Below are 14,647 nucleotides of genomic sequence, written 5' to 3' on the forward strand. Positions count from 1 at the left end.
ACAACAATGAAATGGAAGAAGAAAAAAGTTACAACATTAGAAAAGTGAACATAATTAGTTCTCAAAGTGGGACAAAAATTACAGGAAGTACATATATCAGAGATGAAGAGACAAAGTTATAATGATGTAACTTACAGAAGTATGTATATCAGATATGAAGAGACAGTTAAATGGTAACTCACAAGTTGAGCCATTGCAAGTTTTGTCTAGTACCCATTTAGTCCTCTACTAGTGTAATGACCCGCGCTTCGCGGCGGGAGGTCGTAACATTGAGAGCTAATAATATGACTGTAATTATATTTATTTATTACGAAACATACAGATATATATAACATTCACATTATGTAAGATAACTAAATATATACTATAGATTATCTAATATGATGTAATGTCTTTGATAATGCAAATATAATTGATAAAACAGTTCTTAGATCATTATGGCCTATCGGTTCCACTTGATTTCTTGCGGGTGTTAACTTTGCTTGGTCCTTCTCCAGTCTTCGAACTGCGTAAGTATGAACAATATTTCACACACACACACACACACACACACACACACACACACACACACACATACACATATATATATATATAGAGTGGGCTGGTATGCTTCTGGAAGCACGGAGCCCTCCGTGCTTCCAAGTTGTTTTCGATGTTCGAACTTTCGAATCGACGATCGGCTCCGTTAGAATTGATCTAGAGTATTTGAAGTACCTAAAAAATAAATTTTGTGATTTTTCGATATCATTTGCCTAGTGATCAAAGGGGCTCAAAATCAATAATTTTAATGGCCGTGGTGAGCCGTTTGCAAGTTTAACGGTGTAGAAATATACAAATCACATGAAATTTTGATAGAAAATTTTTTATACCATATAAAACAAGATCAATAACTTTGATCTAAAATTTTAATGTCATATCATCATATTTTGTAAGATTTTTATTTTCAGCCGTTGATTTTGAGCCACTTCGATCACTAGGTAAATGATATCGAAAAATCGCAAAATTTATTTCCTAGATACTTCAAATACTCTAGATCAAGTCTAACGGAGCCGATCGTCGATTCGAAAGTCCGAACATCGAAAACAACTTGGAAGCACGGAGCGCTCCGTGCTTCCAGAAGCATACCAGACGCTCTCTCTCTCTCTCTCTCTCTCTCTCTCTCTCTCTATATATATACATATATATATATGTATATATATGTATATAATATATATGGTGGAATAAGAAATACAAATAATATTTTAAAAATATTAATACTTACAAACGTGGTTTTTCCGCTACAGCAGATGTTTCAATAGGCAAATCACTATCGTTGCTTGACAAAATACTGCAAGTCAATAATTTTTTTATTTTTGAACAGGCAGAACATTAATTATTAGATTTTTTTTTCCCACAGACAGAACATTAATTTATAATCAGTTCTTAACTTGTTTATTAATCATACCTTGATTGGCTTTCGGTAGGACTATATTCGCCAATAGTATTTTCCACTTGAGCACTATTTTTAACAGGTGTAATAAGTTGATTTTCAGAAGCGGTTGCACTGTTAAATTCCTTTGCAATATGATTATTCTAAATCTCCTGTTTTGATTCCAATTACACTATGAATTATTTGTAAATTGTCTTTTACTTTGCTAACTACAATAAAAATAGTATCTCACGCACAACATAAACCTTTCTCTTACAAAATTTTCCATACTACACAGCATATTCCTTGCCCTCTTGCTTGTTTTCTTAACTTTCTCTATATATAGCAATATTGTTTGACATCATAAACATGGTTCATGAAACAAAAAATTGCATAGAACATAGAATATTTTTTGTACTTTTGCTATCTTTCTTATTATTACAATGCATGCATCTTCCCCCCAACTCTTTCTACTCATAGCCCATGTGAGTCCATGCATGCCACTTGAACATAGCCCATGTGGGTTCATGTGAGGGAGAGAGAACATGTGAGGGAGAGAGAACATGTGAGGGAGAGAGAGAAAATCCACCGCGTGGCTTGACGGAGGAACGGCATTTGGTTTCAACTTTAGTATAGAGTTTAATACTATAGACTCTTATAATTATGAACTATAACTGAGTTGAGCAATCAAATTCATCTATTCTTGACAGACTCGGGTTCCAAATGGAGATGAAAGGTCAGACTGCAGCATTAATATCCTCTACAGATAACGTAGAAAGTCATACGATGGCATAAAAAATTATAGTACCTACTAATTTGCATTTGTACCGTATTGATCCTCATGCTCTAGCCCAGTAGCCATGCAACAGACATAAATGAAATTAAACTGAAGTACAAAGACTAATATACATAAATGCCAAATCTAAGGAACGAAAACTATAATCTAGATTTTCCGCAAATTCTTAATTTATCTAAGGTGTTTATGTTGGAGCTGAGTTGGAATCTCATTTGGCTCCCAGGACAGTTAACATTAGATACTTTTGATCGATAGACAGTAAAATATAGACGACCAGTATTTGCACGATTCTAAATAATAGGAACTAAGCTGGTAGTAACCTGCAGTCCAAAGACTCAATATACAACACTGAACACCATGTAAGCAATTTCATCTATAAAACCTTTTCTTCTTCCACCGCATTCAAAAAAGCTAAGGGCTTGTTTGGTTCACCTATTTTAGACTTTGGAATCGGAATGGAATTCGCTAGTTCCGACAGTTGTTGTTGGCTTTATAGGAATCAAATTCCGATTCTCATTCTTTGAATAAGCCGCTCAACATCCTCTCTCACAAACACCTCTCCCGCCTCTCCCTCCACTCTCCTCTCAACCAATCAAAATCCTAGAGGTCCCAATTATCCATTCTGATTTCCATTCCCATAATGAATCAAACACTCTTGGATGATTCGTCATTTCATTTTCCATTCCAATGCAATCCAATTCCATTTTTTGTTCCCACTCCAACCATGAACCAAACATGCCCAGAAAGGAGACAGCTCACAAGAGACCCTCCAAATAATCATTGTTTGTAATGTGAAGTGTCTTAGATCCTATCTAATTATATAGTACAACAATGAAGTCGTGGTTTCCTGGGTGAACTACAAATTGACAAAATGATAGATTGTTTGTATCTTAACAACAACCAAGAAATAGCTTAATACTAGTGATCTCTCTTTTGCTCATCTAGATCTGTGGCTTGTATATTCTGTATGTTTCCTTTTTGGTACATAAATGTGATTTACTAATCAAATATAAATATAACCTATGTCATGAATTGAAATACCAATTTTTGGTATCAATTCCTCATTTATGGAATAGGAAGACAAATAGGGGCAGGTGTAAGACATTATTCATCCATGTCTTACTAGTTTCATTCTAGAAGCAAATTTTACAAGAGAAAAAAGCTGCCGGTGGGCCCATTTAGGCCTAGTTTGATAATGTGACAGCTAAAAGCACCATTTTTATACTATGAAAGGCTCAAAAAATCCAAAAATGCTCACAATCTTCCCCCTCCAATACCTTAAAATTGCGGTTGTAACTTGCAATTATAACCGCAAAAGCATGTGGCTACATGCTTCTCCGACGACTATTGCAACCGCAAAAGATTGAAAGCCCTCTTAGATTTTTTATCCTTACATAATATAAAAACGATGCTTTTAGCCGTCACATTACCAAAACTAGACCCTAGTACTGAGAGATAACTTAAGTGCCAAATAACTGGCCTCAAACGTCTCTCAATGAAGAAAAGCAGTTGACCTATCATTTCCCCTGAAGTTGACCTTGATAGAGTTTGTTTCAATAGTTTTCTACTGAGATCCTCTTGCATATTCCATGTTCTTCAAACCATTTAATTAGTATCAAGACTTTCTAGCTTTAGGATAACAACTAGAAGTGCTACTTTTTATTCTGATTCAAATTACCATTTTGATCACGCTTTCTGTATAAATTAAATTTTCAAGTGTTTTCTTCAATGCTGTCGAGTTTTTGAGAATTGAAAACCCATATCCCTTCTATCCTAGTTTTCAAGTTATGGTGGTGTACCTGCTTGAAATATCATAACCAGTAGAAGAGTAGAATGACGCTAACAACTATATAAACTCAATTTGGCTGTTCATATTCTGACACCGTTCTTGGAATTGGTGAATGAAGCCATTTCTCACTCCATAAATATTAGTTTTGAAATAAGCGTGTTCCTTAGTTTTTCTATAATTTGCCTTTTCGTTTTCTTAAAATGAATTATGGTAGTTTAGAATAGTGTCTTTTAGTAGTCCTAGAAGTATATTTTAGGTTTTCTATGAAATTAATGAGTTAATGTATGAAGAAGACGAAAGGTCATTTGAGAGCCTATAAATATATAATAATTTTATAAAAAGAAGTCAAGTTCAGTTGAAGTTTTTACTTTTATTTGAGGAGGATTTCTTCACGCTCCTATCTCTTATGTGGATTTCCTGTGAGAGAAGAGTGTTGCTCAACCATTATGTTGGTGGATTCCGCATAGTGGTGAGTGTACTCGAGTTCGACGTAGTGGATTCTACGGCAGGCCGAGTGTTTATCGGGTCCTATTCGTTCTATCTCCGTGTCCCATCTAAGTTCCGGCGTCATATTGGTGCCAGAGCCCTAGGTTCAAGATGGCTAACATCTGAAGGCGTGATCCACATGTGGAGGATACCGCAACGCGTGAACGAGATTTGCAGGATGTTGAGAAGGAAGGCGACTTGCGGAGACAAGTGCAACTTCTTGAGGAGCGACTTACTCGCTTCGAAGGTTTGCAACATGACGAAACTCGTCATGGTTTAGAGCAAGAAGACGAGGAGAATATCAACCCTTTTCATAATACTCGTAGACGGGCTCCTAGCGAGGAGAGTTCTTTACATTGACAACCGCGGAGGAACCATGAGTTCCACCGGGATCTCGGCATCAAAGTTAATATTCCTAAATTCGAAGGGAGGATGTAACATGATGAGTTCATTGATTGGCTTCACACTGTGGAGCGAATTTTTGAATACGAAGAGGTACCTGAGCACTACAAAGTAAAGCTTGTGGCCATCAAGCTTAAAGAGCATGCATCTATTTGGCGGGAGCAACTCAAAGTTCGACAAGCTCGCGAAGGAAAATAAAAAAACAAACTTGAGAGAAAATGAAGAAAGAACTCAAGAAATTTTTACCAGAGCACTATATGCAAGATGCTTTTCTCAAGTTTCATTGCCTGAAACAAGAGAATCACCCCATTGAGTACTCAAAGGAGTTTGATCATCTTATGATGCGGTGCGGTATTTACAAACCGGAGAAGCAAACCATCGCTCGTTACCTTGGTGGGCTTCGTCGTGAGATTTTTGACATCGTCGACCTTCAACCTTATTGGACTTCCAACGATGTCTACAAGCTTGCGATTAAGGCGGAGAGGCAACTCAAGGCAAAGGAGGAGCGTCGACCATCAAGTGCTAGTGGTACTCGATCCATAGGCCACTTCTAACTGTGCTTCTCAAACTTAAGTCCATATCCCAAAAGTCTCACCCAAAACAAGAGAAGGTGGCTACTTCTAGTCGTCCTAGTTCTTCAAACTCGAACCCACGACGATGCTACAAATGTCAAGGATTCGGACACATTGTCTCTAAATGCCCAAATGTGAGAATTGTCACTCTCTTGGAGGAGACACCTGATGAAGAGGAAGATCTCAAAACTACTTCGTGTATGATGAAGAGGTGGAAGAGAAAGACGAAGTCACTTATGGTGACGGAGGTGAGGCTCTTGTCATTCAGCGAGCTTTAAGCGCTACGCCTGTCAAGGATGATGATTGGATTCGCAACAATATTTTTCACACACAGTGCACTTCCTACGGCAAGGTATGCAATGTTATTATTGATGGGGGTAGTTGTGAAAATATGGTTTCTACTACTATGGTAGAGAAGCTACAGCTTCACATAGAGAAACATCCCCAACCATATAAGCTTTCTTGGCTTAAAAAAGGAAATGATGTGAAAGTGAAGAAAAGGTGCTTAGTTGGCTTCTTTATTGGTAAAAATTATAAGGATGAGATGTGGTGTGATGTCATCCCTATAGATGCATGTCACTTACTTCTTGGACGTCCTTGACAGTATGATAGGAAAGTCATGCATAATGGCTTTAAAAACACTCACACCTTTACCAAGGATGGCGTTAAGGTCATACTAGGTCCTTCTAAACCTAAGCGTTTATCCAAACTTTCTACAGGAGATGATAAAAACTTAATGCTCTAAATCACTATTTCTTAAGGAGTTGTCAAAATCCTCTGAGGCCTATGCTTTACTTCTTATAGAGGAAAATGAAATGGAGAAAGAATTACCTCCTACCATCGCACCCTTTATTCATGAGTTTAAAGATGTGATTTCGGAGGAGATTCCACCCGGTCTTCCACCTATGCGGGAGATCCAACATTGCATCGACCTTGTGTCGGGCGCCACTATCCCCAATAAGGCAACATATTGAATGGGTTTGAAGGAGAATGAAGAGCTTCACAAGTTGAAGAGCTTATTCGAAAGGACTTGGTGCCAAAAAGTATGAGTCCCTCTACAGTACCGGCGTTACTAGTGCCAAAGAAGGATGGATCTTAGCACATGTGTGTGGATAGTAAAGCGGTCAACAAAATCACTATTAAGTACCGCTTTCCTATTCCACGTCTCAACGATCTTCTTGACCAACTTCATGGTGCCGTGGTTTTCTCCAAAATTGATATAAGGAGTGCCTATCATCAAATCCGTATGCGCCCTGGTGATGAACTGAAAACAGCGTTCAAGACGCGTGATGGTCTCTATAAGTATCCCTGGTCATGCCTTTCGGCCTCCAAACTCAAGCACTTTATATGCGGCTCATATACCATTGTATTCAAAACGGCAAGGTTTAAAGTGCCGTGGCACGGGGCGTGCGTTACGTCCCTGCACGGTACCGGCACGGGGCGCCCATACTGCTTTTGCTGCCGACAGATACGCACGACCTCCTGCTGGCACGCTTTGGCACGGACTTATTTTAGCTTTTTTGGTTCCAGTAAACTCTTATAATATTATTTTGAAAGATTTAAACAAAATAATATGAATATTTATTATGTACATCTTACTATACTCATCAAATAACATGCATGAAAGCTTTTTGTAAGTAAAATACAGCTATACCTGATATAGAATAGAAATTAAAATATAATAATAAAATTCACAGTACAATAATTATTTAAATTTACATCTTTACATAGAGATGACTGCTTAATTTCACATAGATCGTCGCGCTGGATCATATGTCATATTGTTATCTGCGGATACAAGATTTATTTGACAATATTGATACAAGTATTGCTGGCATTCTGAGAAATTCATATATTCCCAATATTACATCTATATTTTTTATTTTTTTGTTCTTATTAAAAATATCTGATCAAAATTTGTTTAGGAAATCGATTTTTGTTTCTTTGATTCATCGAAAGTTTCGCGGTGCGACAAATTTTGATAAAATATTTTGTGAAGAAAAAATGGATGTCAGTGGTGGAAGCGGAGGGCTCGGGCCGACATATGGATCAGATAAATAATAAGTTAAATTAAATTTTTAATTTAATAAAAAAAAAAACAACGCAAAAAAAGCCAAAAAGGCAAAAAAAAAAAAAAAAAAAAGAGTTGACAAAAAAGGCTCACGATGTCAAAAATAAGATAAAAGTGAAAAAAATACCAATATAGATGGCCTGGGGGTTGTCCCAGAGAACAAAAAAAAAAAAAAAGCCAAAAAGCAAAAAAAAAAAAAACCCGCGCGGCACGCCCGGGTACGTGCCGTGGCACGCCTAGTGCGTGCGCTTGTCTCAACGGCACGCGACCAGCGTGCCGCCGGCCACGCGGGGGGGTGCGACTATCCCCCCCTGTACAGTGCCCCCTTCTTGGGGCACGGTTAACGGCACGGGGCGTGCCGTACGGCAGCGCCCGGCACCTTAAACCTTTGATTCAAACCCATTCATTGGCAGTTCTTGCCATTTACTTTGACGATACTTTGATCTATGCAGTAAAAGCATTGAGAAGCATATACACAATCTTGAGCAGTATTTCAAATTCTTTCGGGACAAAAGTATAACGCCAACTTAAAAAAAATGCGACTTTGTGACAAACAGCCTATCTTTGGGCCTCATGTTGTCTCAGCCGAAGGTAATCAAGATGAATCCAGCAAAGGTTAGCGCCATTGTTACGTGGCGCAGAACGCTACTTCCTCATGACATTCGAAGCTTTCATGGCCTTGCTTCTTTCTACCGGCGCTTCATCCAAGGGTTTAGCACTATCATAACCCCCATCACTGATTGCTTGAAAGGAGGATCTTTCAAATGGACAAATAATGCAAAGAAGAGTTTTGAGCTTCTCAAAACAAGGATGATAGAAGCTCCCCTCCTTACACTCCCCGACTTTAACAAAGTGTTCGAAGTGGAGTGCGATGCCTCAAATGTGGGAATCGGTGCGGTACTTAGCCAAGAAGGTAAACCTCTTGCTTTCTTCAGTGAAAAGTTGAATAATTCCCGACAAAATTATTCTACCTACGACAAAGAGTTTTATGCTATCGTTCGAGCTTTGGAGCATTGGCGCCACTATCTTATTTCTAAGGAGTTTGTTCTCTTTTCTGATCATGAGGCCTTAAAGTATATTCATGGCCAACACAAACTCAATAGAAGGCATGCTAAATGGGTAGAATTTTTACAAGCTTATACTTTTCACATTAAACACAAGACGGGTAAGCAAAACCAAGTGGCAGATGCCTTGAGCCGAAGACATACTTTACTTTCAACAATGCAAGTGCAAGTTCTAGGCTTCGAGGTGCTGAAGGAGCTCTACGAGGATGATTCGTATTTTGGCAAGGTATGGAAAGATTGTTCAAATGGATCTCACAACAAATTTATTCTGCACGATGGCTATCTTTTCAAAGGCAATCTTTTATGTATTCCTCAATGTTCTCTACGTTATTTCATTATTAAAGAAGCCCATGAAGGAGGACTTAGCGGTCACTTTCGAAGAGATAAGACGGTAGCCCTGTTACAAGAGCATTTTTATTGGCCACACCTATATAAAAATGTTTCTAACTATATTGCAAGATGCAAAACTTGTCATATTGCTAAGAGCCATGTTCAAAATACTGGCCTCTACACTCCATTGCCAGTTCCTAATGCGCCATGGGAGGATGTGAGTCTTGACTTCGTTTTGGGTCTACCGCGGACTCAACGGCACAAGGACTCTATCATGGTGGTCGTTGATCGAGATGGCACATTTCGTTCCATGTACGAAGACGATGGATGCTACTCACATCGCTGACCTCTACTTCCGGGAGATCGTTAAGCACCATGGCATTCCAAAAACGATCACTTCTGACAGAGATCCAAAATTTGTTAGTCATTTTTGGCGTACTTTATGGAGAAAGTTGGGCACTACTCTCCAATTTAGCTCTTCTCATCATCCCCAAACCGATGGTCAAACGGAGGTTGTCAATCGAAGCTTGGGTAATCTTCTATGAAGTTTGGTAGGCAAGAATATTCGGCAATGGGATCTAGTTTTGCCGCAAGCTGAATTTGCCTACAACCGTTCATCTAGTCAAACAACCGGTGCAAGTCCATTCAAGGTAGTTTATGGTCGCAATCCCATTAGCCCACTTGACCTCTCTCCCCTCTCTACTACTCATTCTTTTAGCAGTGACGCTGATGAACAAGCCAAGCACATTAAGCAACTGCATGAGCAAGTTCGAGCTCGCATCATTAAGCACAATGAGAAGTATCAAAAGGCGGCCAACAAACATCGCAAACCAGCGGCCTTCAACGAAGGAGATCTAGTGTGGGTGCATCTTCGTAAAAAGCACTTTCCACAAGGCCGACATGGCAAGCTTAAACCGAGAGCAGATGGACCATTCAAAGTGTTTAAGAGGATTGGAGAGAATGCCTATAAGATTGAGTTGCCCGGTGACTACAATGTTTCAGCGACTTTCAATGTTGCAGATCTTTCACCGTATTATGAAGACGACCCACATGCTGAACTTGAGGACAAGTTCTTTTCAACTGGGGGAGAATGACACCGTTCCTGAAGTTGATGGATGAAGCAATTAATCACTTAATAAATGTTCGTTTTGAAATAAGTGTCTCTTCGTTTTTCTATAATTGTCTTTTCGTTTTCTTAAAATGAGTTATGATAGTCTAGATTTGTGTGTGTCTTTTAGTATTCCTAAAAGTGTCTTTTAGTTTCTCTATGAAATTAAAGAATGCATTAATGTGTAGAGAAGATGAAGGGTCATTTGAGAGCCTATAAATATGTAATGATTTTATAATGAAAAGGCAAGTCAAGTTGAGTTGAAGTTTCTACTTTTATTTGAGAATAAGGATTTCTTCTTGCTTCTATCTCTTAGGTGGATTTCCTGTGAGAGAAGAGTGTTGCTCAACCATTGTGTTGGTGGATTCCGCATAGTGGTGAGTGTGCTCGAGTTCGACGTGGTGGATTCTACGGCGGGTCGAGTATTTATCGTGTTATATTTGTCCTATCTCCACGTCCCCTCCAAGTTCCGGCGTCACTAGAAATATTGATATCCTCATTCAGATATGAATTTGGGAGAAACTGAATGCTTCAAATTTTTATTTTTACGTAAATAAGTTTCTTTGATCTTTCCTTTGTCATCACTGATAGGATCTATGTTTTGTATGTGGTGCCTATCTTCTATCCTGTATCCCTTGGAGAGTATCCTTAAGGATGAGAAAAGATGAGAGATGGGGTATTTTAGATTTTTTTAAGATGCTGTTGATGACAACATATATGTAAGTTAGAAAATGCTTCAGGCGTAGATCCGTCCTATTGTTAGTTTGTTATTAAGAAACTAACACCAATCAGAGAATACTCTGAAAATTTTCTACAAACATGCTTTGAACTTGACAAGAGGGACTAAGGGTGATCAATGGGCCTTCCAAATGGCTACTAGTTTGTGGCGGCCAACTCAATATTGAAAGATTTGTAGGGACTAATATGTAGAAAATGCTAAAAGTAATTACTGTTGGCATTTGTCTTGCAGGATGCGTAAGGGCTCTTGGCTTCTACCTTTGGCGCTGATTCCCTTCGTGGGTCCGACATTGTATCTTCTACTTCGTCCGCCTCTTTCTGCTCTCCCCATGAGAACTCCTTCCGAGTACAACAGATAAGCTGTAGGCCAACCCATTATTTTGGTGCGTAACCATCACTTTTGGTTTTGGTGTGTAGAGAAGACTCAGGCTGGTTGGTCAAGAAATAATCCTTTCAGATAAAGGCCTAAGGCTCTGCCATGCCACTGTAAAAAAACAGCAGCTTATGATTTACCTTCTGAAGTTTCAGCTAAATGATTCAACTTTAGCTTATTAACCACAAAGTGTAGCACCACATATTAATTTACAGAGGTATATTAGTGCAATGCTATTTCCCAAAGCCGTATATTCTTACTGAAGCTGCTTTTTCTTCAATTTTTTTTTTTTTTTTTTTTTGGGGGGGGGGGGGAAGATAGCCGCTGAAGAGGAAGGAGCTTCATTCATCCAGTAAAATTTGGAGAGTACTTCCTATTTGCATAGCATGTTCTGATATTAATACAGCTGTGTCTCTTGCAGTCCCCAGTAAAATTGAAGATCTAAGATCACATCGAGGATCTTTATTAGCAGCAGCAAATGAGGAAATGCACCTGCTACTTGATGCGAAGACCTGCTTCCGTCGGTCATGCCATGTAGAATCTGAATTGCGCCCTGTAGGGGCGAGAGCTTTACTGTTTGGCAGAGGATGGTGGTCGCCAACCTCCCGGCAGGTGAAGAGAGAGAGGTCTCCCAGTCTGCGTCACCCGAAGAGTAATACTTCTCCAACTCGAAATTCGTCAACATTCACATCATCTACAGTAAAATTCCATGTGTTTAGTTACAGTTAATCGCCGAATTATAAAGAGCATTAGATAGCCGTATGGTCTCGGTAGGGTTTATTCTATGCCTTTGAAAACAACCCTGTTAATTGACTAAAATCACTGAATTCCAAAGAAAATTGATAAGGGCCTAGGAGCACCCTGGAAATTTTTTTTTCCTGTTTGAAAAAGGTGGCTATTTTGTTTTTTAAACCATCAGAATTACACAATAGTCAACCGAAAGAGTTTGAAATACAATAAATTGTCTGGAACGTGCACAGACCTGCCACGTATATGGAGTTTTTCTGTCTATACTGTCTATACTTATAGTCTTCTTTATACACGCATGACGTTGAGTGTAGAATATTATAACCAAACATTCAAATTGCATTCAAGTAGTGGTACTTTTATTCATAAACATAACATGAATCAATCACACAAGTATGATTCGCACTAATGTAAATAGCAAGGTGATGGGATATCCCTCCAAACGACGCCGATACAAATTCCTCCATATCTCTGCAGTACACTAAATTTAGCCCCTCGTGTTTCGACAAACAAAATATAAATATTCTCCGATCTCCGTTTCTATGAATTTTTTTGGAAAACAACAATAAAAAAATCGACTATTACAATAATAACAAAACTTAAAAATAGGGTGTGGGATACAATTAAATGTATCCCAGTGGATAAAACGCATCAATGATCGGCAAATTGTATAAGCTACTATACAAAAATCGACGAAGATAAAAGAATATAAACAAACATAGAGTGAGTTAGCGAGGCGAAATCATAATAATAAAAAACTAAAATAAAAATAGAATAATAAGATGCTACTGTTGAAGTAAAATGCATCAACAAACGATCGATCGAGTCTAACTATTCCCAATCGTGTCACTCCTGGTCACAAAGATCGTAAGCTCGTGCTGTAGCAAGTCACCTAGTAGGGTTGACAAATAACCTCGTGCCATAAGATATAGTGGGGGGCTCGCGGATTGATCAGACCACTCTAGTAAAGAAGACCACTACAGGAGGCCAATCCGTTGATGTAAGTGAAATGTGCAGCAGGTGCATGATGGTCATAACGAATAATGTTCAAGTAATAATATAGCACACTGAACTTTACAAACTGCGGAGGTCCATTGAGAGAAAAAGTACTTGATACTATTTAGATGATTTTGGCTGTGTTTGGAGGCCATGTGAGTATTTTGGTGCAAAGGTGGCAGGGAAATGAACTTAGCAGGTCAAATTTTACAAATTGCAGGTTTTGTAGTGTATTTGTCATGCTCTGAGCGCGCAACAGAAGCTCTCGTTAGGCGCGTGCACCAGATCCTCTGAATGGACAGTTTTTTCTATCCGCTCAAGGAGTCACAACCTGTATGCTCAACACATTCTAAACATGAATGAAATATAAGGATTGTATTAGGAGAACATAACAACATAAAATAAAACTACCTTCTATTACATGGTTCCGTTCATTCATGTTACATCCACATGTTTCCTCACCAGCCGCCGCCGCCGCCACTTCTCGCTGCCCGATAGGGGGAGCACCACATTTGTACATCTATATATAGGAGTTGTGATTTCATGTATAGTGATATGCAGTAGCTTTATTGTTATTTATAGTGCTCTAATATATGTTGGATATTAGTTGTAGACTCCAAAAATCGTTTCGTTATTGATTCTGGGATTAGAATCGTTTTGCTATTGTTTTGTTTTGTTGACGCTTCATTCGGACAGGAAAAATTTTTTTCGTTCGGCGGGTCTATTGACATCCCCATGGGATTCTGCTGCAAAATTGGCACATGAGATAGTAAAGGAGAAAATGGTCTGAGGAGAAATTAGTGGATGATTTTTTTTTAAAAAAAAATTATATACGTCGGTACTTGCTGGTTGTCTAAAATGCCTATAGTTTTAATAGGTACCCACTCATTTTACCTATAATTTTTTGAGTAAGAAAGATTAGTACTCATAGCCGTGAGATTGTCAGGTCTACTTGGGGGATTAAGGGGGCCTATGGACCGTGCCGGTGGGCCAAGTTCAAAAATAAAAAAAAGAAAGAGAAAGGCCTAAAAAAAAATAATATTGTAATAAGACATAATTAAAGCAAGAGTCCAGCTAATATGCTTTTATATATTAGCATGAGTCCTGTCTAGCAATTTGATTTATCCAATGATAAAGATATGATGAATTGCCATATCGGCCTTATATTAACATGTTCTATACTATTGAAAGTATTTAGAAACAAAATTTCTTATTTTTTCGACATAATTTGAGTAGTGATCAAAAGCTCTCAAAGTTGACAATTTTAAAGACCGATATGATGCATTTGTAGGTGAAAGGATAAAATTTTGATAATTTTTTTTTTCACTATTTAGAATTACAAAGTTCACACTTCAAATATAAAATTTAATTATTTAATTTTTTTTTATGAGATTTAGGGCTGTAAACGAGCCGAACTCGAGCGAGTTGGAGCCAGCTCGGCTCGGCTCGAATGTCTTCAAGTCGGCTTGTGCTCGGCTCGAGCTCATGATCGGCTTGAAACTTATTCGAGCTGGCTCATGTTTGGCTCGTTAGCTCAATAATATAATCCCCTCCCATTCCCTTCAAAAAAATCATAAGAAAAAGAAAAAAAAAAGAAAGAAAGATGAAGATCAATAAGATGAACCGGTTGAAAGCGTCGCCGCCGAAGTTCACTGCCGAGGGTGTGCCCTGCCGAGGGTGTGCCGTGTGGTTGTGTGAGAGACAGAGAGAGAGAGAAAGAAAGAGGCAGATGTATGTGCCTGTGTGAGACTGAGAGAGAGGAGGCGG

General features: G+C 38.6%; 1 long non-coding RNA gene across 2 annotated transcripts; it reads left to right on the forward strand.

Moving 5' to 3' along the window:
- Positions 1-10,576: 10,576 nt before the first annotated feature.
- LOC109704400 lies at positions 10,577-12,129 on the forward strand. 2 transcript variants are annotated; one of them, XR_002214365.1, is made up of 2 exons: positions 10,577-11,354; positions 11,459-12,129. It is a non-coding gene; the product is annotated as an uncharacterized LOC109704400 (long non-coding RNA). The 2 variants fall into 2 exon arrangements; XR_002214364.1 differs by having other exon boundaries at positions 10,584-11,354; positions 11,559-12,129.
- The last annotated feature ends 2,518 nt before the right edge of the window (positions 12,130-14,647 follow it).

Source organism: Ananas comosus, unplaced genomic scaffold (genome assembly GCF_001540865.1).
Source record: "Ananas comosus cultivar F153 unplaced genomic scaffold, ASM154086v1, whole genome shotgun sequence".
In the NCBI taxonomy this organism is placed as follows: Eukaryota; Viridiplantae; Streptophyta; class Magnoliopsida; order Poales; family Bromeliaceae; genus Ananas; species Ananas comosus.